We start from the raw sequence: 26,499 nt of genomic DNA on the forward strand, positions 1-26,499 counted from the left end.
CTGTATAATGTAGGTGAACGTGTAATTGCGCACTTCCACTTAAAATTCAATTTCTCTGAGTGCTGAAAACACTGTTAATAAGGATGTTGGTAAATGAAAGATCTTGAAATCTGTTTCCGAGGGCAGTGATCCAATTTAGACTTCCTAAAATGTGCTCCTGGAATTCTGAACTTCTACCTTGGTGTTCAAACACTCATTGATGTTTTTGCACCTTTGGTTTCTACAGTACATTTTTACCACAGAAGTGCCAAAAGAAGAAGAAGTCTAACAGGCCTCACAAGAGTATAAGCCATACTGTCATTCCAATTACTCAATGTGCCTGTCTCAAAAGTCAAGAGATACAAATCAATAAAATTTTCACTTAAATACATTCATGGCAGAACAGTGAGACATGTAAAAGTCTTATCATCACTATTTCCTTACCAAGATAAACAATCATTTCCCACAAACTCCAAACCAAAACTTGTCCTAGAGTGATACAGGACAATTTATGTAACCCCTAAATACACGGACAACAAAACAGGCCTTCATTTTAAGAATGTTTTGCAGTACAGTAAATTTCCAGTTCTTCTACAAACTGTCTTCAACATGCTTTTCTTCTTTTAAAGTACCAGCCTTGTGAGATAATACATTTTTAAGCCTGTCTGCTAAACTTCTTACACTATCACTGTAGATCCCCTTGCCTAACAAAGTGTCAGTATGGAGTGACCACTGTCAGACCAAATTGATTGTAAAACAAGGAAACATACAAACAAGGACCCAAAGAATTATAAAGTTTTTGAAAATTTAAAATTTTGCTAAGCTGACTTATGAATATTAATGAATATTCAAATTCATGGATACATACACCTCGATATATATTAAGTTCAAGTGTTCAAACTTCTGAACATAAGACAGTAAAAGATCTGACTACTTTCATGTACAAAACAATAAAAAGCACACACACACATGGTTCAGCCTGTACTTATACCTCAATGTCTTCATCCTCACCTGCAGGGTCCTTAAACTGGATTTCATCATCATCTCCATGATCAAAGGTATCTGTTTCACTAGGCTCTGCTAAAAGCACAGTAAGAGCATACTATTAAAAATATAAAATCAAGATGTTACCTGATTAATTGTTGATTTAAAGAAATGATACTCGATTAATACTAAAACATTGAACTGTACAAGAAACTGCTTGTAATCAATCTTTGATTCAACAGTTTTCTCCCCAAAAAAAAAAAAAAAAAATCCTCCTAACTGCAGCTTTTCACAGAGAACAAACTCACAATGAAACCTCTAAAAGAAGTTCACTGTCAAGTAAGTATTGATCTGATTCCCAATTATCTTAGTATTTCTTAAACGGCCTAATTGTCATCAGAATGTTCACTCTTATTCAAAAACATATAACTTTATAATTAAATGCACTATAATAGAATAAGTAAAATTGCTATCATGCTCAAAATGTGAGTTTAGTACACTTCCTATTTTTTTGTTACTAGAAACATATTTTAATCTTTCCAAGCTTACTAGAGGAAGAATAGAATACTTTTGTCTTTAAGAAATATAAGGTATATCTTTTAAAAACCCTCTCCACAAAATGCCACAGCAGAACTCTATATACTAAGAAAAGCTGAATACTCTTTTCTATAAAAATCAGTAAAGATAAAGAACATTACAGCATACTAACACATATATGTGGAATTTAGAAAAATGGTAACGATAACCCTATATGTAAAACAGAAAAAGAGACACAGATGTACAGAACAGACTTTTGAACTCTGTGGGAGAAGGTGAGGGTGGGATATTTCGAAAGAACAGCATGTATATTATCTATGGTGAAATGGATCACCAGCCCAGGTGGGATGCATGAGACAAGTGCTCGGGCCTGGTGCACTGGGAAGACCCAGAGGAATCGGGTGGAGAAGGAGGTGGGAGGGGGGATCGGGATGGGGAATACGTGTAACTCTATGGCTGATTCATATCAATGTATGACAAAACCCACTGAAATGTTGTGAAGTAATTAGCCTCCAACTAATAAAAAAAAAAAAAAGAAAAAAAAATAAGCACCAGTACCATCATTGTTGTCCTTGAATAACTGAAACCAGTTACAATCTCTTAGAAATTGTTTAAAAGAGGCAATCCATTAACAATTATTACATGCAAGTCCGGAGTCCATAAACTTTTCAATTCCCCACCAAAAAACATATATTTGGGAGAGAATCCATTACTAAGTTGTTAATATTCTGAAGTATTTAATACATACATAAAGTGAAATGAAGCATATATACAAAAATACATAAAAAAGATAATTCTGAAACAACTGCTTCACCTAAACACTAACTGGCAAATACTACGAGAAGACAGGGAAATGTAATAACTACCATATTCCAGAAGCTCTCCATAAGCCTTCAGATGTCCAGCTTCACTTGCACTGTACTTTAAAATTACATCTGCTTTCTTATCCTTGGAGAAAAACAAGGAAGGATCAAAACTGGTTATGCAAAGAATCATCAGTTGTCTCATAAATTACTTTCAAATTAAACACACTTAAGTAAAACCTCACTATTCTCTCACCTTATTCTATCATCTGAACATAAAACAGTAAACAACAACAACAAAAATCCTCCTGACAAAGTTCATATGCATGACCAAATTAAGTATAAACTAGGAAAATATTGTATATAATGCACTGAATCAAAGAAAGAAAGGAAACACAAGGAGTGGCGGTTCTGGAATGTGATCCTTGTCCACACTCTAGTTCAAACTGTAGTTCCCCACTGTAGTTCAAACTGAGAATGGTATTTTTAGCCAAGAGAAACTTTTCTATAACATACAGTTCTTAGAGTATCTTACAGATTCAAATTGTTTGTGGTGCTTTAAAAAAAACACCTCTATCTTTCTAAAACATGACAGGCCCGAAATGAAGTCTTTGTGTGTTTATAAAGTTCTTCTGGGTGTTTCTGATGCAAATATGCCTGAGAAGTACTGCCCTAAACTGTTCACTTTTCTCCATTTTAAAGAAGCCAAGTCACTGAGAGAGGAAACAATTATGAATGCTTACAATTAACCTAGAAAAGACCTAAAGAAACAACTGAAAATATCACAGTCATAAAACTGCAGTGTAATACAAATCAACACTTCTCAAACTATACTATGCACAAAAAACATGTAGGTATTGTGTTAAAACTCTGAGTCCAATTCAGGAAGGAAGAAATTAGCTAATAACCTGCTAATAACACTTGCATAGAGTGGTGATGCTGCTATTATTTTTATATTATGATTTGACTAGCAAGAGTTTGTAATTATCCACAACAGATTAAAAATAAGAAGAGCTGTTTATGGATATCACTTTAAAGTTAGTATTTTAATCCCTTACATAATTAATATAATTATGGTTACACTGCCTGTGAAATAGAAAATTAAACTGGGAAATCACAACTCTTTGATCCATTTGTGGGGTTATATGTAGCTAAACTCTAATAAATGGACATGGAAATGATACACTTTTATGGATGAAATCTATGTTTTTAATCATAAAATATAAAAAATGGAAAGTGTATCAATGGATGAGCCAGGTCACAAAATCATACAAAGGAAAAAATTCAGTAAAATTTCAGGATATAAAATCAACATACAAAAATCAGTTTTAATAGTAATATTGTCCATATTACCCAAAGTAATGTACAGATTCCATGTAATTCCTATAAAAATTCAAGTAGCATTTTTTTTTCAGAAACAAAGTTATATGGAATCTCAAACAATCCTAACCACCAAAGCAACCTGGAGGAAGAATAAAGCTGGAGGACACACACTTCCTGCTTTTCAAACACAACTGTCCCAACAATATATCTCTGGCATTTCACCAGTGATATGGACTCTTGGGACAAAACTCAGAAATAAAACTTTTCAAAGACAGTCAATTAAAACTCACGAAGGGAACCAAGATCACAGTATAGAAGACAGCCTCTCCAGTAAACAGTACTGGGAAAACAATACTTAACATATAGTGGACGCCTTTCTTACACCAGAAACTGCCTAAAATTACCCTGAAGTAGATCAGAGATTTAAACACAGGCCTGAAACCCTAAAACTACTGCAAGAGAACGCAGTGTAAAACTACCAAATGCCGCTCTTGCTCTTTGCTTTTTGTATAGGACACCAAAGCCATAAGCAACACAAGCAAAACCTAGTCAGTGGAACTACATCACACTAAATCACTTTTGCACAGAAAAGGAAATTGTCAACAACAACTACAAAAGACAGTGTACTAGATTGGTAAAAATATTTGCAAATGTTAGGACCAATAAGGGGATAACATCCAATGTAGATAAGTCCTGCCATCTGGAGCAACTAGCATGAAACCGGAGGGTAGTGTGCCAAGAGAAACAAGTCACACAGAGAAGGCAAACACTGTAGGACCTCATTTATATGTGGAATCAAGACTGAAGACACACTCATCAAAGTTCAGGGATGCTCCTAACCTCTCAGCTTCGAGTCACCTGGATTTTCTGCACGAGCCTGAAATGAAGAGCTATCAGTCACCTGACTGAGTATTAAAGGTATCCCTCAGCATACACAAAGCCTAGAGGGAGAGACTGAGAGGCCTGCTGGTTTTTAATGAAACCTCAAACACGGGCTGCCTGCTAGATTATAAACAAGCATCCAGTGGTCACAGGAAAGGAAATGATACATGACATACACAATCTGTTTCAGAAATCACTCAACAAACAATGGCAAGAAAAAAGCCCTGGGAGAAGAAATCGGATATCCCGTCTCACCATGTTATATTTGCATTTTCTTGTTTTCAACAACAAAAACAACAAAAATCATGAGACACACAAAGAAAAATGTGTTCGGTCATACCAGAAAATATGTAGTCAATACAAAACATGGCTGAGAAAGACTAGAATCTGGACTTAAGAGAGACTTTACCTCAGGTTGTGTACATAAAAAGAAGGCAAGAAACAATATGCATAATATTTTTAATTGTCAAGAATATTTCACTAGAGAATCAAGACATATAGATACTTTCAAAGAATGCTAGTGGAGATGAAAAGTGAAGTAGCTGACATCAAAATGTCTCTTAATCACTAATAGAACAATCACACCAAAAAATCAACAAGGAAACAGAAGACTGAAACTTTACAAATCAGAATGCCTTAAGTATTTAAGTATTTACAGAAAATATGACCTAATAAAAGAATAGAGAGAGAAAGCAGTTATTTCACTCAAAATTTAATTAAGCACAAGTGATGGGTTTGACACAGAAATCAAATAGATTTCTGTTTCACAAGCCATAGTCCAAACTTTGAGATCATAGTGGACAACTACCAAATACTTTTCTAAGTATCCATCTCAGATTTATAACATACACTCTAAATGACCTAGTCTATGTCTTACCCTTCTCCTATAAGCCTTTTTGGGGAATTAGAGGTTTTGCCTGATTAATGGCATCATATACAACAGTGGTTTCTCACACTTGGCTCTGAGACCTTTAAATTTCAAAATCATAACTGAGAATGCAACATTAAATTACTAAATTTTTCTTTTGATGAGTGAGAATACTAGTGAAAATCACTGTCATATGCTACTGTTCTTATTTCAGGAAAGGTCATTTTACAAAAGTATATAAAAAGCAAAACTGGGGGGAGTCCTCTGGTAGTCCAATGATTAGGACTCAGGGCTTTCTCAGCAGTATTCTGGGTTCAATCCCTGATTGGGGATCTAAGATCCCATGAGCTGCAGTGCTGTCAAAAATTAAAGAAAAAAAAATGAAAGGAAAATGACTAATCTAGCTCTGTGAAATATATATCATAAAACATGAAGATATCTTTTCATTTTACTACAGAACACTGAAAACATCAGCCTGCAGCATATTCCCTGAGAACCTAACACAGAGCTTTCAATACACCTGGACTTAAGGGAGAACAGAATGATAAGCTGTAGTATGTATCCAAAATTATGAGAGAATATTTGTTTCACAATTATATTTAAAATAAAAGCTAAAACAACTAATCTTTCCGCTATAGACATGTACCATCAGTCAGCCAGAATCTTATCAGCTTAAGCATAGTGGATCATAAAAAGTTTTGATGCCAGAAGAATGAGAATCATCACTGGCTAGGGCAAGTCAAATGTATTTTACTGCATCATCTAAATACAGATATTGATGATTCCTAAATTCAAGAACATTATAAATTTTAGTGTAATTGTTACCTAATAGTCTCAAATACCAATCAATATAATATCCAAAGTATTTATCCAACCCTATAAAAAAACCAAAAACTCATGGTATATTATACTAAAAATGCAAACAGACAATAGTGTACGATGTTAAGCCATACTTAACATAATACAAAAAATACAATTCACTTGGTGTGTGAAAAGTATCTACTAAGAATTAGGGTGAAACTATAGATGAGGGTGTGTGTGTGTGGTATTTGTGGTATGTGTGTGTCATATGTTCATGTGCATGTATGTGTGTATTATCTGTGTGTGTGCTCATGCCTCTGAGAGAAAGTCTAGCTATAGATAGTTATCATATATTAAGTAAAAATTAAAGTTAGGCAGTTCAGTTTGGGTCAAGTTTTCTGATTTAGGATATTACAATATATAATAATTTTACTTCAACTGAAGTCTTTAAATTTACAAAAGCATAGTTCTTTGTCACATAAATCACTTTTATTCACAAATCACTCTGGAAATATTTAGTTCTTTTAAACAAATAGAAATAAGTCATCTACACAAATATAGCCATCTAGTTACCAACAGACATCAATTCAGGTTCTCTAACCACTAACTGGAAAAGAATGACTCATGAGAACTAAACTGATTTTTTAGCCCCAAAATTTAGCATTTAGGGAACTTGTAAACAATATGATCAATCAATGTACCAAAATTATTAAATAAGATGGTCTATCATGTTCCAATTTCAAATGTTCCTAACACCACATATGGCTGTCCCCACAAAGCAAAGTCTCACCCAGGACCGTACATTAGATTTAATTAACAATTAGACTTCTTTTGTCTTAAAAATAATTTTCAGGTGTTTTATTTTTCTTTCTTTCTCTCATGGCTTAATATTTTTGTTAAGAGTCTAGGCCATTTGTTTCATACATGGAATTTGTGTGTTTCCTCAAGAGCAAACATTTCCTGCATAAATCCAACCTAGGTGTCACAAATCATTCTTTCTAAATCTAAATACTATTATTAAAGTTATCAAGGATTTTCTAATTTTATGTGTTTATATTGCTTTATAAATCACTATTTGTTAAGTCTTCAAATTCACCAAATTCAGTCACTTGGAAAAACAGGTAAATTTGTTAACGGTAAGTTTTGTATTAACGGAAAATATATCTCCACACTGACCATTTTTCTTAAGCTTCCATGGATATGACATATCCTTGTCACACCTTCAAAACACAATTGCTTCCAATTGTGCATTCCCCAATATTTTAGTTACCTGAACATATTCTTAGGAAGGGGCAAAAAAGAAGAAAACAAACAAACCAAACCAAACAAAACAAAACTGTAAAATACTATTTATTTTTTCTTAAAATTCAAACTTATTATTTGGTTGGTAACTTCACTTTTATTGCTAACTTTAGACCAAACCATGATTTAAAAAAGAAGAAATGAGAGGTTTCTCAAGGTGGTGTGTGTTAATTTTATCCACGATAATGAGAGGACTCTTAATCTCTCAAAAATGTCTATAGTCTCTTCCAGCTACACATATGTATTTATCCTCTTGTTTTTAGAGCAAGTAAAACTAGACAAAAGTGAAGCAGTTAATCCAAAATCACAAATGTTATTTCCACGAAAAGCTATCTGCTACTGGGAGTATTTAAGTTATCTACTAATTTGAGAAAATCAGTTCAGTCTTGGTCTTCATGACTGATGCTCTACCTTTAGACATTAAAGTAGCTCATTTCAGACTGCACCCTAAATGCTGACTTAGGAACCTCTCACGTTGAGTATTTGCCAAATCTCTGCTGTCCTTTCCCTCATTAATTCTACTGATAATAAGCAGCAGGTTGATGATTAACAAACGTTGGCTTGAGAATACCTTGAGGCATATTCTAAAGTTCTTAAAATGGTATTTCAAGATAAAGCATCAAATATTTGAAAGCAATTATATCTAAGAATAGTCAGGAGGCCACCTGATTCTACTGTCACTTGAAAACACTCATATAAGCATTAGCCAGTATGGGACAATGTCTTCTTGACTTAAATGACAAAAGTGGGCATTAGAATAAAGAGAAAGAAACAGGTAGTTAATATAAAGGTGGTACATTATTAAATGTTTGCTAAGGACTAACATCAAAGTGACAGCCACTGCAGTCACGAAATTAAAAGGTGCCTGCTCCTTGACCTTTCAGGTATGACCTAAATCAAATCCATGATATTACACAGTGAATGTGAAAAATAGATTTAAGGGACTAGATATGATTGAGAGGGGACCTGGTGAACTATGGACAGAGGTTCGTGACATTGTGCAAGAGACAGGGAGCAAGACCATCCGCAAGAAAAAGAAATGCAAAAAAAAAAAAAAAAGCAAAATGGCTGTCTGAGGAGGCCTTACAAATAGCTGTGAAAAGAAGAGAAGCATAAAACAAAGAAGAAAATGAAATATTGCCCATTTGAATTCAGAGATCTAAAGAATAGCAAGGAGAGATAAGAAATCCTTCCTCACTGATCGGTGCAAAGAAAGAGAGGAAAATTATAGAATGGGAAAGACTAGCGATTTCTTCAAGAAAATTAGAGCTACAAAGGGAAAATTTCATGCAAAGATGGGCTCAAGAAAGGACAGAAATGGTATGGACTTAACAAAAGCAGAAGATGTTAAGAAGAGGTGGCAAGAATACACAGAAGGACTGTACAAAAAAAAAGATCTTCCCAACCCATATAATCACCATGGAGTGACCACTCACCTAGAGGCAGACGTCCTGAAATGTGAAGTCAAGTGGGCCCTAGGAAGCATCACTACAAACAAAGCTAGTGGAGGTGATGATATTCCACTTGAGCTATTTCAAATACTCAAAGATGATCATGCAAAAATGCTACACCAAATATGTCAGCAAATGTGGAAAACATAGCATGGCCATGGAACTGGAAAAGGTCAGTTTTCATTTCAATCCCAAAGAAAGGCAAGGTTAAGGAATGCTCAATGTACTGTGCAACTGCACTCAGCTCGCACACTAGTAATGTTCAAAATTATTCAAGCCAGCCTTCAGCAATATGTGAACCATGAACTTCCAGATTTTCAAGCTGGTTTTAGGAGAGGGAGAAGAAACAGAGATCAAATTGCCAACATCCACTGGATCATCAAAAAAGCAAGAGAGTTCCAGTTCTGCTTTATTGATTATTCTAGAGCCTTTGACTGTGTGGATCACAATAAACTGTGTAAATTCTGAAAGAGATTCTGAAAGAGAAGGGAAGACCAGATCACCTGACCTGCCTCTTGAGCAATCTGTATGCAGGTCAGGAAGCAACAGTTAGAACTGGACATGGAACAACAGACTGGTTCCAAATAGGAAAACAAGCATGTCAAGGCTATATATTGTCACCCTGCTTTTGTAACTTCTATGCAGAGTACATCATGAGAAATGCTGGGCTGGAGGAAGAACAAGCTGGAATCAAGATTGCCAGGAGAAATATCAATAACCTCAGATATGCACCACCCTTATGGCAGAAAGCGAAGAACTAAAGATCTTCTTGATGAAAGTGAAAGAGGAGGGTGAAGAAGTTGGCTTAAAGCTCAACATTCAGAAATCCAAATCATGGCATCCAGCCCCATCACTTCATGGCAAATAGATGGGGAAACTGTAGAAAACTGTGGTTTATTTATTCTCTGTACTCCCGAGTCACTGCAGATGGTGAATGCAGCCATGAAATTAGAAGAGGTTTAACTCCTTGGAAGGAAAGTTGCAAACAACTGAGACAGCATGTTAAAAAGCAGAGACATTACTTGGCCACCAATGTCCATCCAGTCAAGACTATGGTTTTTCCAGTAGTCATGTATGCTTGTGAGTTGGCCTGTAAAGACTGCTGTGCACTGACAAATTGGTGCTTTAGAATTATGGTGTGGAGAAAGAGTCTTGTGAGTTCCTTGGACTACAAAGAGATCCAACCAGTCCATCCTAAAGGAGATCAGTCCTGGGTGTTCACTGGAAGAACTGATGTTGAAGCTGAAACTCCAATACTTTGGTAACCTTATGCAAAGAGCTGTCTCACTTGAAAAGTCCTTAATGCTGGAAAAGATTGAGGGCAGGAAGAGAAGGGAACAACAGAAGATGAGATGGTTTGATGGCATCACTGACTCAATGGACATGAGTTTGGGTAATCTCCGTGAGTTGGGGATGCATAGGGAGGCCTGGCATGCTGCAGTCCAAGGGCTCCTAAGAATCGAACATGACTGAGTGACTGAACTGAACTGAAGTACTCCTTGGAAGAAAAGCTATTACAACTCTAGAGAGCATATTAAAATGCAGAGATAACATTTTGCCGATAAAAGTCTGTATAGTCAAAGTTCTAGTTCTTCCAGTAATCAGATGTGGATGTGACAGTTGGGACCATAAAGAAGGCTGAATGATGAAGAGTTGAAATTTTTCAACTGTACTTGTGGAGAAGACTCTTGAGAATCCCCTGGGGAGCAAGGAGATCAAACCAGTCAATCCTAAAGGAAATGAACACTGAATATTCACTGCAAGGACTTCTACTGAAGCTCCAATACTTTGGCCACCTTACGCAAAGAGTCAACTGCAAGTAGAGGACTCTGATGCAGTGAAAGCAGGAGGTCACTAGAAGAAGACAACAGAAGATGAGATGGTTGGATGGTATCACAGTATTCAAAGGACATGAGACTGAGCAAATGCAAGGATATAGTGAACAACAGGCAATCTGGTGTACTGCAGTTCTTGGGGTCCCACAGAGTAACAGACATGGCTTCAGTTCAGTTCAGTCACCCAGTCATTTCCGATTCTTTTTTTTTTTTTTTTTTTTCATTTCCGATTCTTTGCTAACCCATGAACCACAGGACACCAGGTCTTCCTGTCCATCACCAACTTCTGGAGTCCACCCAAACCCATGTCCATTGTGTCAATGATGCCATTCAACCATCTCATCTATAGTCATCCCCCTCTTCTCGTGTTTTGAATCGTTCCCAGCATCAGGGTCTTTTCAAATAAGTCAGTACATCACATCAGGTGGCTAAATTTTTGCAGGTTCAGCTTCACCATCAGTCCTTGCAATGAACACCCAGGACTGATCTCCTTTAGGATGGACTGTTGGATCTCCTGCAGTCAAAGAGACTCTCAGAGCCGTATCCAAAACCACAGTTCAAAAGCACCGATTCTTTGGCCCTCAGCTTTCTTTATAGTTCAACTCTCACATCCATACATGACCATTTGAAAAACCATAGCCTTGACTAGATGGACATTTGTTGACAATGTATTGTCTCTGCTTTTTGATACGCTGTCTAGGTTGCTCATAACTTTCCTTCCAAAGTGTAAGAATCTCTTAATTTGATGGCTGCAATCACGATCTGCAGTGATTTTGGAGCCCAGGAAAATAAAATCAATCACTATTTCCACTGTTTCCACAGTAGAGCCTTGTGGCATCCCAGGCACCTTAGTCATTTTGAAGACTCCCAGTGGTCTGCTCCAGAGTCCCTGAGCACTCATGAGGGGACCACACTCTCATGATTATGAGGTCACTAAGTCATTTCCACAGCCAATGGTGGCCCTGGGCAAGACTTGACATCAAAAAGCATTATCCTGACACCTCTAAGGGCAGACGGGGAGCAACCCAGATGATTTGGTGGGAGGAATGAGGTATTTTTAATGCTCCTAAACAGCCCTCCAAGCTCACCTGCCATTCTTCTCTCTCTAAGTCAACACAGGTGGGTCACATGTCAGGGAGAGTGGGTCTCCACCAAAACTTGCCTCACAGTTTTCAGCCTTACATCCTGTTCTCTCTGATATTTAACCATTATCTAGTTTGTAATATCTTGCCTAAAATCCCTCCATGATAATTAGGCTGTAGAAATGAGAATCATTTCACTTTCCTACACGTGGTCTTAAAGCACCTTGAAGACCATTAAATTCTTGTCCACCTACCAGAAACGTTTTCCATCCCACCTCCTTTGCTCTGTGTTCATGCAGCTCTCCTCAGTGTTCTAGTTTCCTTTCTGAAACCTCTGTCTTCAGGCTGTGGAGACTGCACTGAATACACTCACTCTTGCTCCAATTTCAGCTATCTTGTTTCAAATTTAGGGCTCATGGTCACCTCATTAGATGTAATTCCCAGGCTTGGATTTGAACAGGGTGATGGGGATGAGACAGATAAACACATGCGTCAGGTTTCACTGGATGATCGCAAGAAGGAAATGACCACCTCTGACTGATCAGTATTCCCAGGAAGAGGTGGCGCTTGCATAGTGGTATGTGAGCCTCGTGTGCAAAGGTGTTCTCAACATGTGCCCTCACAAATCTCTTTTCTCATCCTGTTTTCCTGCCAGCACCTCCTTTGTATTTTACCTCACGGTCAAGACCACGGTGGAATTCATTTCCATGAAGAGTGGTAACAAGCTTGTGGTAACAAGCTTCCAGCTTCTTGGAGGAAACAGTGAGTAACCATGTCCTGCCCATCTAGTTCCCAAGGTCTCTCACTGAGGTAGTTGACTGTGGAGGAAAGGGGAATGAGTTGTGTGCTTCACCACAGTTCTTGTGTTCCTAATTGACAAGCAGGGTCAACCAGCCCTGAGGTGTGTCCTTGGGGGACACTGTTTGTTGGTTTAATGGAACTTCCTGTGTTTTCCGTGATGTGCTCACTTCCTGGTGTCCACTGGATCTTTTTTCACCCAGAATACATCACACTGCTCAAAATTTTAAGAGGTAGAACGAAGCACACCATAAACAAACACAAAAGGTGACTCTTAATATTTTTATAACAAAGAACCTAAAGCCTGGTTGAAAAATGTGAAAAGACATGAGCCAATGATTTATAAAAAAAGTTATAGCACTGACATTTAACTTTATTAAGAGATGTTTAAAGGACATGAGCAGCCAATTCACAAGAAAGGTATGGAACTAGACCCTAACCACATTAAACAGATATTTAATCTCACTAAAGTAAGAAAAAACATATTAAAATTCCCTTGATAAAACAAACTGACTGAGAAGTGGCATAGAGTTTAGAAAACTCAGACAGAAACATTAAAATCCTTGGAACAACTGTGTTTTGTATTTTATAAAATAAATTAGAGAAATGAAAATCATAATATAGACCCTATTTCCTCTTGTAGATATGAAAACTATAGCGTCAGATGACAAACACGGTCGATAGAGTAAATGAGAGACTAGACAAGGCAGGAGGGGGAAATTGTGCACTTGAAGAGGTAGCAATATTACTGTCCAGAATGAAGCACAGATTACACCAATATTTACAAAGTATGCACAGCTTATCTATTGATTGTTGTCCCACTAAGAATGCAGGATTGGTTAAACATTTGAAAAATGATTAGGATAATTTAACTTACTAAAGAACTAAAGGTGAAATATAGAAGGGTAATTTCAATAAATGCTGAAAAATAATTTGATAAAATCAAACATCTAATCTTGGGTTGGGAAGATCCCCTGGAGTAGGGATAGGCTACCCACTTCAGTATTCTTGGGTTTCCCTGGTGGCTCAGTTGGTAAAGAATCTGCCTGGAATGCGGGAGACCTGGGTTCCATCACTTGTTTAGGAAGATCCCCTAGAGGAGGGCATGGCAACTCACTCCAGTATTCTCGCCTAGAGAATCCCCTTGGCCAGAGGAGCTTGGTGGGCTTACAGTCCTTGGGGTTGCAATGAGCTCGACATAATTGAGTGACTGAGCACATTCTGTATAAAAACTCTTAGCAAACGAGAAATAGAAAACGTCCTCCAACTGATGAAGGTAATAAACAGTATAACTGACATCACAATTTATGGTAGAAGACTGAGAGCTTTATTTCTAAGATCAGAATCAAGAAAAACTGTTCACTCTCTTTATAGTGAATTTATCTCCATGAAGTCATATTAGAAAATGATTGTGAATTTATCCAGTTAGGAATACAAAAATCAAACTGTTTCTATTTGTTGGCAACATCTATTTAGAATATCAATGAAATCTTCAGCAACCAAAAAATTACTAAAACTAAGAAGTAATTTAATCAATGTTACAAGATACACAGTTGATAAATAAAATTCAATTAATTGATTTTCTATATAGTAAGATAGACAATTGAAAATTTAAATAAAATAATAGTTATATTGAAGTTTGAAAAACTTAGAGTGTGAGAAAATATATGAAATGCAAAAAAAAAAAAAAAAAAAAAAGGAAAATTGATTTGTACAGGAAATTCACCAAATATATATACAGATGGCAACTAAGCATGCACAGGACACCATAATGATGGCTCTAATGGGAGAACACACAAGAGGAAGTGTGATGAGTATGTGAAAAATTGTGAACTTTCATGCACTGCTTATGGGACTACATAATGGAATAGCCTCAGAGGAAAACACTTTGCAAGTTGCTTAAAAATTTAAACATTGGGTTACCACATGACCCAGCAATCCCACTTCTAGGTTTAAACAAACAAACAAAAAACCCACAAAAGTTTACCCAAACACTTGCACATGGATGTTCATAGCAGTCTTATATCTATTAGTCAAAAAGTTGAGATGAACAAGATGGTGGAGGTGGAGGTGGATGGGGAATACATCCGTCTCCAAGGATACATCAGGAATACACCTTCAGACACAGAATTGCTTGCAGAACATCAGCTGAGAGCAGACAGGACTGCATGAACAGAGGAAAATAATATATGGAACCATGAAAAATCAGTAAGATAAGAAACTAGGGGGTCAACATAAGTGTTAGTAGGACTGGGCCTGCCCTCGGTGGGTGGGAAGCCTGAAATAGGTGTCAGATATCCACATGGGAGCAACTGTCTGGATTAGAGGAGAAACTTTTAAGGCTGAGAGTGAAACAGCTGATCTGTGGCAGCCTAAATGGAATGAGAATTAGACAGTCCTTTCCACAGCCTTACACGCCCCAGAGAGGGATGGATGTCCCCTAGGAGGCACAGCAGCTGGCAGAAGGTTCATAGAGATTGTGGAGCAATCCCTGGCTGTGGTCTGCTGTTTACTAGGGAGAGACAAATTGATAGAATGTGAGAATGAGGAGATTGTTGTGGCAAATGCCTGTGGAGGAAAGCCAGGCAGCCATGGAAGGAAGGCGATACTGCTGAGTCACGTGTAGGGGGTGGAGCCATCACCATAGCCTCTCTGTCCTCACATGCCAGCATCACAGCTGAACAATAGAGGCTGGCTCGTCAAGCACCTGAATCACTGAACTACAGAGTAAGACTCCACCCAGGGCACTCCTTTAAGTGCCTGATGGTTGGAACTACAGAGTAGGATCCCAGCCTGGGGTGGCAACTCTATGTGCCTGATGCACTAAACAACAGAGAAGGACCCAAGACAAGGGAGCCCTCTAAGGGCCTGAATGCTCAGAGCTATGGAGTAGACTAGCCAAAGAGGTCTTCTGATTGCCAGCTACAAGAGGATCAAAGAAAGATTCTGATATGGCCATAACTCCTGTGCCAAAGGCAGCCCCAGTCACTGCACACTTGGCGCTGCCAGGATCCCCACAAGCCAAGCAGCTGTGCCACCTTTAGGCTCAACTCTCACTGGGGCAGAGTTGCCACGGGTAAAAAGAGTCTTGCGCTGTTGTCTCAGGGTCGCTTCAGCAGTGTCGGACTCTTTTCTACCCTGTAGACTGTAGCCTGCTAGGATTCTCTGTCAGGGAAGGGGTTCTACAGGTAAGAATTCTGGAACGTATTGGCCAATACTGATTGTCATACTCTGATTGCCATAGTGCCCTATATATAGGCACTGTATTACCTGATGCCCTAATAACGGAACTCCTGAGTACCTGGTGCTGCCAGAACATCTGTGACCTAAGGAGCTGCACAACCTCCACACCTGGCCCTCACAGGGGGAAACCCAAGTCCTGCAGGGCAGCCTCAGGAGCAAACCCCCAGGGACAAAAAAAACACATGCAGAGATGGAAATAAAACCACAATTGAAACCCAGGGGCAGCGTGGCTAAGGAAGAAGACACAAAACCTTCCTACCAGCTGTAAAAGCTCCAGATTAAACCCACATGATCAACTAGGCAGACTGTGTGTCTATGAAATATATAAAAGGTCATTGAGAGTTGCCACAAAAGAAATTTCACTAGTTCTGATAGCTGTGGACATTGGAGGCAAGAACACAAAGGAGTAGGACCAGATTAGAATCTGAGCTCCCTATACATCAGGTCCAGAGATCAGCACAATGATGGAGGGTATCCTAAGGAGGTGAAGTGGACTGTGACTTCCAGCGAGGGAAAGGGCTGGAGTGACTCAAGATAAACATATATTGTTCTTCTGTTTTGACTTGCTTTGTAGATTCTTTTGGATTTTTTTGTTTTCTTTTGTTTTCCCACTCTGTTGTAGTTGTCAATTTTATTGGCACTATGAAATCAAATGAGGGTTTTGAGCTTTTGTTTCATTTGCTCAGTCACATTTTTATTACTGTTATAAGCCTCTGCTTCTTTGTTGGGCTTTTGCAGTTCTGTGGATTTTTCCTTTTATTTATCTTTTACTTTTTTCTAATTTTAATTTTTTAAACCTATTATTTTTCTACATTTATTCCATTGTTTGCTTTCCCTACTGTTCTTTTCCCCTTGCAGTTAATCTTTAATGTATATAAACTTTCTTTATCTACCTCTGTTTAACTTTGCATATCTATTCAATCTTCCTTTCTTTTCTTTCCTCTCAATATTTTGTTAGTCTTACTTTAATTGCTTTATTCCCCAACTAGAACCTTGCTCTAGTTTTGCTTTCCTGTTTCTGCTTTAGTTACTTTTATTCTTGTAGATATACTTTTCGTTTCCTTGTTTGCTGGGTCAATTAAATGTACTTTACTTTTCTTGGACTGTTTTGATATTCCTTATGGATATATATGTATATGTATATATTCAGTCACACTTTTTATTGTTGTTATAAACGTCTGCCTCTTTCTTGGTCTTTTGCTGCCCTGTGGAGTATTGTTTGTTTGTTTGGTTGGTTGGTTTTGTTTTTTGTCTTTCCTTTTAACTGTCTTCTTCCATTGTTTTCTTTCTTTGTTTACACATTTTATTAAAAAAATTTTTAAACCTATTATACTTTTCTACATTTACTGCTTTCTTTGCCTTTCCTGCTCTTCTTTTTCCCTTGTGGTTGATATTTAATGTATATAAATCTTCTTCATCTACCTCTTTTACCTTTGCATATCTTTGTTACTATTAGTTACTACCATAGCTACTATTCTTCTGATAGATATAATTCTTGGTTTTCGATGTTTGACAGGTTGACATATTGTACCCTATTTTTGTTGGACACTTTTGATTTTCCTTATGGGTGTATATGTATATGTGTATATTCAGTCACAGTTTTTATTGTTGCTATAAAACTCTGCCTCTGCATTGGACTTTTGCAGTTCTGTGGAGTTTTCCTTTTTTTTTTTTTTTTCTTTTTTCTTTCCTCTCTATTTTCCCCTCTTTTTTATGATTTTAATTTAATTTTTTTCAACTTATTATATGTTTCTACATTTCTTCCTTTGTTTGCTTGCCGACTCTTCTATTCCCATTGCAGTTAGTCTTTAATGTACAGAAATCTTCAATTACCTTATTTAATTCTACATATCTGTGCTTTCTTTCTCTTCTTTCCTTTCCTCTAAACATATTTGTTAGCTTTGTTTTCATTGCTTTAATCCCCACTTGACACCATGCTTTAGTTTCATTTTCCAGTTTGTGCTATAGTTTTGTTCTTAACAGGTAAGTATAATTTTTGTTTTCCTTTATTCGCTGGCTTGATCTACTATACTTTATTTTTGCTTGACTCCTTTCACTTTGCTCATGGGTGTATATGTATATGTGTATATTCCATTATTTTCATTACTTGTCTGATTGTGTAACTACCTTTTGTCTTGGGTTCATGTTTGCTATCTCGTTTTTGCATATTTCTCATATTCTCACTTAGTACCGTAACAAACCTCTTGTGGAATCTTTGCTCCTGACCAGAGAGCAAGCTCTGAGCCTTTTGAGTGAGAGCACTGACTCCAAGATCCAAGACCACCAGAGGACTAACACTATGGAGTGTCAAATAGTGCAAAGGCACACAAAGGAAACCACTTAAATACAGGACCCAGCATCACCCAACCACCGGTAGCACCCTGTGCAGGACACTTCATCCAAAAATCTAACAAATCAAAAATAAAAAACCCAATCTTCAGCAGGCAGGATTACCACCTCACTCAGCCTTGCCCATCAAAGGAAAAACGAACAAACAAACACTCATCACATCTCTCATCCTATACGAACCATACACAAAACACTGGACCAACCTTAGAAGGGCAGAAACCAAAAAGAAGAAAGAATTCAGTCTTGAAGCCTCTGTAAAGGATACCTGAAACAAAATAAGTTTAAAAATAATGAAAAGGCAGAGAAATACTACACAAATGAAGAAACAGGCTGGAAACAAGTAGAAGTCCAAATAAATGAAGAGGAAATAGATAAACTAACTGAAGAAGAATTCAGAGAAATGATAGTAAAGATGATCAAAAATCTTGAAAACAAAAGGGAGAAACTGCAAGAATCAATGAACAAACCCGTAGACGAATTGAAGAATAAACATACAGGGACAAACGACAGAATCACTGAAATAAAAAAACACTCTAAAATGAAATCAATAGCAGAATATCTGAAGCAGCAAGATGAATCATTAAGCTGGAAGATAAAATGGTGGAAACAACTTCTGAAGAGCAGAATAAACTAAAAAGAATGAAAAGATCAGAGGATAGCTTCAGAGACATCTGGGACAATATTAAATGTATCAATATTTGAATTATAGGGGTCTCAGAAGAAGACAAGAGGAAGAAAGGGTATGAGAAAATTTTTGAAGACATTAGAGTTGAAACTGTCCCCAAAAAGGAAAAGGAAATAGTCAAACAATCCAAGAGGCAAAAAAGAGCCCCATACAGGGTAAACCCAAGGAGAAATATGGCAAGACACACACTAACCAATCTAGCAAAGGTTGAACACAAGTTCAGCTCAGTTCAGTCGCTCAATCATGTCTGACTCTTTGCGACCCCATGAACTGCAGCAAGCCAGGCCTCCTTGTCCATCATGAACTGCCAGAGTCTACACAAACCCATGTCCCTTGAGTCAGTGATGTCTTCCAACAATCTCATCCTCTGCCATGCCCTTCTCCTCCTGCCCTCAATCTTTCCCAGCATCAGGGTCTTTTCAAATGAGTCAGCTCTTCCCATCAGGTGGCTGAAGTAATTGGAGTTTCAGCTTCAGCGTCAGTCCTTGCAATGAACACCCAGGACTGGTCTCCTTTAGGACGAACTGGTAGGATCTTCTTGCAGTCCAAGGGACTCTCAAGAGTCTTCTCCAACATCACAGCTCAAAATCATCAATTGTTTAGTCCTCAGCTTTCTTTATAGTCCAACTCACACATCCCTACTCGGTTGCTGGAGAAACCAGCAGAAACTTTGACTACATGAACACTTGTTGGCAAAATAATGTCTCTGCTTTTCAATATGCTGCACTGTTTAGTCATAGTTTGTCTTCCAAGGAGCAAGTGTCTTTGAATTTCATGACTGCAGTCACCATCTGCAGTAATTTTGGAGCATCCCAAAATAAAGTCTGTCACTGTTTCCATTTTTTCTCCATCTATTTGCCATGAAGTGATGGGACTGGATGCCATGATCTGCATTTTTTAAATGTTGAATTTTAAGCCAGATTTCCACTCTATTTAACTTTCTTCAAGAGTGTCTTAGCTTCCTCTTCCCTTTCTTCCATAAGGGTGGTGTCCTTTGAGTATCTCAGGTTATTGACATTTGTCCTGACAACCTTGATTCCAGCTTGTGCTTCATCTAGCAAGTCATTTGGCATGATGTACTCTGCATATAAGCTAAATATGCAGGGTGACAATATACAGCCTTGACATACTCCTTTCCCAAATTGGAACCAGACTGTTGATCCATGTCTTGTTATAACAGCTTCTCCTTGACCTGAATACAGATTTCACAGAAGGCAGGGCAGGCGGCCTTGTATCCTCACCTCTTGAAGAATGTTCCACAGTTTGCAGGGATCTACACAGTCAAAGGCACTGGTGGAATCAGTAAAGCAGAAGTGGATGTATTTCTGGAATTCCCTTGCTTTTTCTATGAGCCAGCAGATGTTGGCAATTTGATGTCTGGATCCTCTGCCTTCTCAGAATCCATCTTGAACATATCAAAGTTCCTGGTTCATGTACAATTGAAGCCTAGCTTAGCAAATTTTGAATATGATGTTGCTAGCTCATGAGATGAGTGCAGTTGAGCAGTAGTTTGAACCTTCTTTGGCATTGGAAGGAAAACTCACCACAGGATAGAAAAAAGTCAGTTTTCAATGGAATGTTACTGAGTCATAAAAAGGAACACATTTGAGTCAGTTCTAATGAGGTGGATGAATCTAGAGCCTATTATACAGAGTGAAGGAAGTTAGAAGGCAAAAGACAAATATGGTTTACTAATGCAAAGATGTGAAATCTAGAAAATGGTACCAAAGAATTTATTTTCAGGGCTGCAAATGATACAGAGACAGAGAGAAGAGAAAAATGGACATAGAGAGAGGGAAGGAGGGGGTGAGTTGTATGGAGAGAGTAACAGGACACATATTACCATATGTAAAATAGACAGCCAACAGTAATTTGCTGTATGTCTCTGAAAACCAGACGGGCTCTGTGTCAACCTAGAGGGATGGGATGGGCAGGGAGTTGGAAGGGAAGTTCAGGATGGAGGGGATATATGTATATCTATGGCTGATTCATGTTAAGGTTTGAGAGAAAACAAAAAAATTCTGTAAAGCCATTATATTAAAATTTTGTTTAAATTTAATTTAAAAGTCATTAAAATAAAAAATTTCAAATTATTAAACAAAAAAGTTTTAAAAGAAATAAAAAAAAAAAAAACCAGTTGAAATGACTCGAATATCCATCAACTGGTGATCAAATAAACAAAACATGCAAAGCAAACTTATTTGGCTATCAAATGAACAGAATTCTGATACATGCTATAGCATGCTATAGGTCTGAAATGATTGTGTTATTTAAAAGAAGCCAAGTACAAAATGTTGTATATTGTATTATTCCATTCATGTGAATGAATTTGTCCCAGACTAGGTAACTCTCTAAAGACAGAAAATAGAGGCATGGATGCCAGGGCCCAAATGAAGGGGAGAATGGCATGTGTCTGATAATTATATAATATTTCCCTTTGGAGCGGCAACACACTTTAAAAATTTTCCCTTTGAAAATACTCAAGAATGAAGTAGTGGTTATGGTTATGCAACCTATGAAGAAACTACAAATCAATGAATTATACCCTTTAACTGTTAAATTCATGGTACATGAACAACATGCCAATAAATAAAAAGTTTTCTTAAACAAACAAACAAAAAAAGCTACATAACTTGTCCTCTACATCCAGGAAAATCATTCTTCAAAAATAGAGAAGTAGATATTCTCATATGAATAAAAAATTAGGGAATCTATTCTCAGCAGATATCTGATGTGTAAGAACTGTTAAAAGTAGCTATTTACACAGAATAAAGTAAAATAAAGAGAAGCTATGAGTTAAGAAAGTGTGCCATAAAAATAAAGAAATGAAGGCAAAATAAAATGAAGGTTTTTTTTTTCTTATTATTAACTGGTAAAAGATAATTCTTGTTTTGGTTTCTCCATATTTACTTATCACTGATTATGAATCTTCATAATTAAAGTGGGGTTATTGTACACAACATATATTTTGGTTCATTGTAAAGAACCTGCCTGCCATGCATGAGCCTTGGCAGATGCGAGTTTGATCTCTGGCAACCCACTCCAGTATTCTTGCCTGGAGAATCCCCATGGACAGAGGAGCCTGGTGGGCTTACAGTCCATGGGGTGGCAAAGAGTTGGACATGACTGAGCAACTAAACAAAAACAGAGACATTCCTAACAAAAACTCTTAAGATACTAGAAACAGAAAAGAAAATTCTCAGCCTTAACAAAACAACTCAAAAAGCCTAGACAGTAGAGCTGAATTATATATATATATAAAAAAAAAAAAAACCCAGGCAGTACAGTTGAATTATAAAAGGTTTCAGGCAATAAAATGTCTCCCAACAGTAGTTTAACTGGTGTGTTCCACACAATAGAGAGGAGTAATTTTTAGTACCCATTCAATAGAACAACTTTCCAATTACATTCATAAATTAAAGGAAATAGTGTCCAGAAAATGAACATAGTATAATATCCACTGGTCGTTTTATATCTAATTATGACCGTAAAATTTTAAGGGAATTTTTTAAGGAAAAAAAAAAATCTGTGAAAGATACAGTTTTAGCAGCCCCAATTAATGTAATGTTATTTTCTTTGGTCCACAGTTTCAAAATAACTGACAAGAGTGAATTTCACTATAACACATTTTTCAAGTTCAGCAAGATATTTTATGTCCCAATATGAGAAGATTTCATGCATTTCAAACTAAAAATATTTGTACATTGCATGAATACTTTTTCCCATTGATTTAGACATAAATAATTGCCGGGAGAAATATCAAGAACCTCAAATAGGCAGATGACACCACCCTTATGGCAGAAAGTGAAGAGGAACTAAAAAGCCTCTTGATGAAAGTGAAAGAGGAGAGTGAAAAAGTTGGCTTGAAACTCAACATTCAGAAAACTAAGATCATGGCATCTGGTCCCATCACTTCATGGGAAATAGACGGGGAAACAGTGGAAACAGTGTCAGACTTTATTTTTCTGGGCTGCAAAATCACTGCAGATGGTGATTGCAGCCATGAAATTAAAAGACACTTACTCCTTGGAAGGAACGTTATGACCAATCTAGATAGCATACTAAAAAGCAGAGACATTACTTTGCCAACAAAGGTCCGTCTGGTCAAGGCTATGGTTTTTCCAGTGGTCATGTATGGATGTGAGAAATGGACTGTGAAGAAAGCTGAGTGCCAAAGAATTGATGCTTTTGAACTGTGGTGTCGGAGAAGACTCTTGAGAGCCTCTTGGATGTCAAGGAGATCCAACCAGTCCCTCCTAAAGGAGATCAGTCCTGGGTGTTCATTGGAAGGACTGATGTTGAAGCTGAAACTCCTTTACTTTGGCCACCTCATGTGAAGAGTTGACTCATTTGAAAAGACCCTAATGCTGGGAAGGGTGGGGGCAGGAGGAGAAGGGGATGACAGAGGATGAGATGGCTGAATGGCATCACTGACTCGATGGACATGGGTTTGAGTAAACTCCGGGAGTTGGTGATGGACAGAGAGGCCTGGTGTGCTGTGATTCATGGGGTCGCAAAGTGTCAGACAGGACTGAGCGCCGAAACTGAACTGAACTGAGACAGAAATAAAAGCACATTGTGTGTCTTTACCTTGGCAATTTTGTTGCATCACTGTGTATTTAGAAGCAACTGTTTAAACCTGATGTGTGCATTAGGATGTTCCCTCTGAGACAGCAGGCTTTGCAGGAAGTGGTCTCAAGGACTTCCAAACCATTCAAGATGCTCTGTTTAATGAAGCAGTGCTAACCTTGGCAACCTGTGTTGGCCCTAACTGTTTAACAGGGTCTTCTATTAAGTAACTGCCTCATAGTCTACAATGAACTTTAAAAGATAAGTGCTAAAACTGTGGCCCTCTGAAATTATACATACATATATATATATATATATGTATGTATGTATGTATACCATATGTATATTGTATATCTGTGTGTATGTTTACATGTATATAAATATTTTAAAAGTTTGTACTTTGTGAATAATATATGAAATATTAAAACCTGACATAAACGGCAACACACTTTAAAAATTTAAGCTAGCAAAATTTGGTTTTGCAGAAGGTAAGTGTTTAATTACTGACATTATTTAAGAATACTAGAGTATGGAGATCATAATAAAAACAGAACCAACTTTATTCTTGTAGTAAACCTTTTTGTGGGAAATGCCCCCCAGAATTGCCTCCACTGGATGTGGACCACTCCCTCTGGCCCACTTGTGGGAGGCCTCTACTCCATTTTAAATTCCTTACCTAAAAAGGGCCTAATTAACGTGGGCTTTGTGAACTCCAAAATGCCATTCTTTTCCTTCCTTTCTTCCCTCCTTCCTCTCCACTTTTTCTTTCCTTTTTTTTTTTTTTTTTCTGACTATGAATTGTTAAACTTTGCTTTCGATTTATAATTATTACAAAACAATGGCTCTATTCCCCATGTTGTACAATACCTCCCTGAGCTCATCTTACACATAACACTTTGAGCATCTCCCCCCCCCCCTCCTCTGTATTGCCCCTTCCCCGAGCCCCTCCCCACTGGTAAACAGTAGCTAGTTCTCTATATCTGTGAGCCTCCATTTTTGTTAAATTCTCTACTTGGAGGTATTTTTAGATTGTATAAATGATATCATACAGTATATGTCTTTTTCTGTCTGAGTTATTTTTACTTAGTATTATACTTTCCATGTTGCTGAAAATGGCAGTATTTCATTCTTGTTATGGCTGAGTAGAATTCCGCAGGTCTTCTTGCTGGCTCACTGTTTGTCAAGCGGGAGATACGGGTTCAACGCTTAGGTAAGGAAGATCCCCTGGAGAAGGAAATGGCAACCCGTTGGAGTATTCTTGCCATGGACAGAAGAACTTGGAGGGGTAGTGTCCATAGGGTTGCAATGAGTGGGCTATGACTTATTGACTGAACAACAACGAGTGTGCCATAGTACATATATACCATATCTTTATCCATTCATCTGTCTATCACCTAATGGACATGTAGGTTGCTTCCATGTCTTGGTGAATGGTGTGCTTCAAGGAACTTTAGGGTACATGTGTCTTTTTATTTAAAGTTATGGGTTGGTTGTTTGTTTGTTTGTTTAAACATATACCCAATAGTGAAATTCGTAGGTCAAGTGCTGTTCCATTTTTAGCTTTTTGAGAAATCTCCATACTGAAAAACACCATTATTTCACTCCTATGGACGACCCTTTAGTAAGAAAGATTGAGTTTTTGAGGTTGTTAGTTGCTGACATCATATCTTGAGGTGTAATAAACACTACTAGGAGGTAAGTGCCCTAGGGGCAACTATTTTGTATGCATTTTTAGCAAATGGCATGGCCACTCCACACATGACACGGTTCCCAAGCTAAGTTCCCACTTCTGCACTCACACACAAACACCGAGTCCTCTTCCTCTTCTCCCATGGGAAGTGTATCTTTGGGGCTCAGTCTGAACACAGTTCTTCCCTCTACTTTCTGGATAACTGGATCTTCTGGCCCCATCTTCAACTCCATAGGACCCAACTCTCTCCCTCTTCACACACCTATCCCTCCCTGCCCTCTCTTCCACCCACTGTCTATCAGAGAGCTCAGAGACACACGTAATTTCACATCAGGTTGAATTTATTTAATTTTCATTATTAATATTTGCTGTTGGTATAAGATTCAACGTCTCTACTCTTGGCAATTTCTCAGAGGCAAGACCCCTGAAACTTCCTGAGATTGCTAGCCATGCTCTAAAGTCACTGGCTACCCACTGGTCCAGCTGGAATGCCAATGGCAGGGGTTTCCATGATCTCTGGGACCTCTTCCGGTTTGTTTTGGTTCAGTTCTTCTTTCACCTTGGAACACTGGTTACAGAGCTTTGAGATTCTGATTTTCTTAAGATTCTCTGAAGTGTGTGCTTTTTGAGAAGCTTTCTTGCTCTGCTTTGCTTGAATATGCTAATTCACCCTCACGGTTACCCTGGCCACCCGAAGTAAACAAGAGAGGGAACACAGAACGGCATTAGTTTGGGAAGAGGGTGAAGATGGTTGGAATTGATGGCTCCAGGAGAAGGGATGTGGGACGAAAGGGGGTATTTGTCCAGCAAGGATAGGGGATGAGGCAGATAAATGCATGCTTCAGGTTGTTCTGGGTGATCCCAAGAAGGAAATGACCACCTGTGACTGATTAGTATTCCCAGGAAGGGGTGAAGCTTGCCCAGTGTTGTGTGAGCCTTGTGTGCAAAGGTGTTCTCAACATGTGCCCTCACAAATCTCTTTTCTCGTCTTGCTTTCCTGCTGATACCTCATTTGGAGCTTACCTCACAGTCAAGACCATGGTGCAATTCATTTCCATGAACAGCTACCACAAGCTTCCAGCTTCTTGGAGGAAACACTGAGTGATCATGTCCTGCCCAAGGTCTCTCATTGTGATTGTTGGCTCTTGATGATAGGGGAATGAGTTGTGTGCCTCACTTCAGTCCTTCCTTGTGTTCCTAATTGACTAGCAGGTTCAGCCAGATTGAGGGGTGCCCCTGGGGAAACAGTTTGTTGGCTTAGTGGGGCTTCCTGTATTTTCCGTGAAGTGCTCACTTCTGGTGTCCACTGGTTACTTAT

At 37.9% G+C, this 26,499-nt stretch overlaps 1 pseudogene; it reads right to left on the reverse strand.

The window, feature by feature from the left end:
* Positions 1-964: 964 nt before the first annotated feature.
* LOC122436390 lies at positions 965-12,632 on the reverse strand (annotated as a pseudogene).
* Between the last annotated feature and the right edge of the window lie 13,867 nt (positions 12,633-26,499).

Source organism: Cervus canadensis, chromosome Y, assembly GCF_019320065.1.
Source record: "Cervus canadensis isolate Bull #8, Minnesota chromosome Y, ASM1932006v1, whole genome shotgun sequence".
Taxonomy (NCBI): Eukaryota; Metazoa; Chordata; class Mammalia; order Artiodactyla; family Cervidae; genus Cervus; species Cervus canadensis.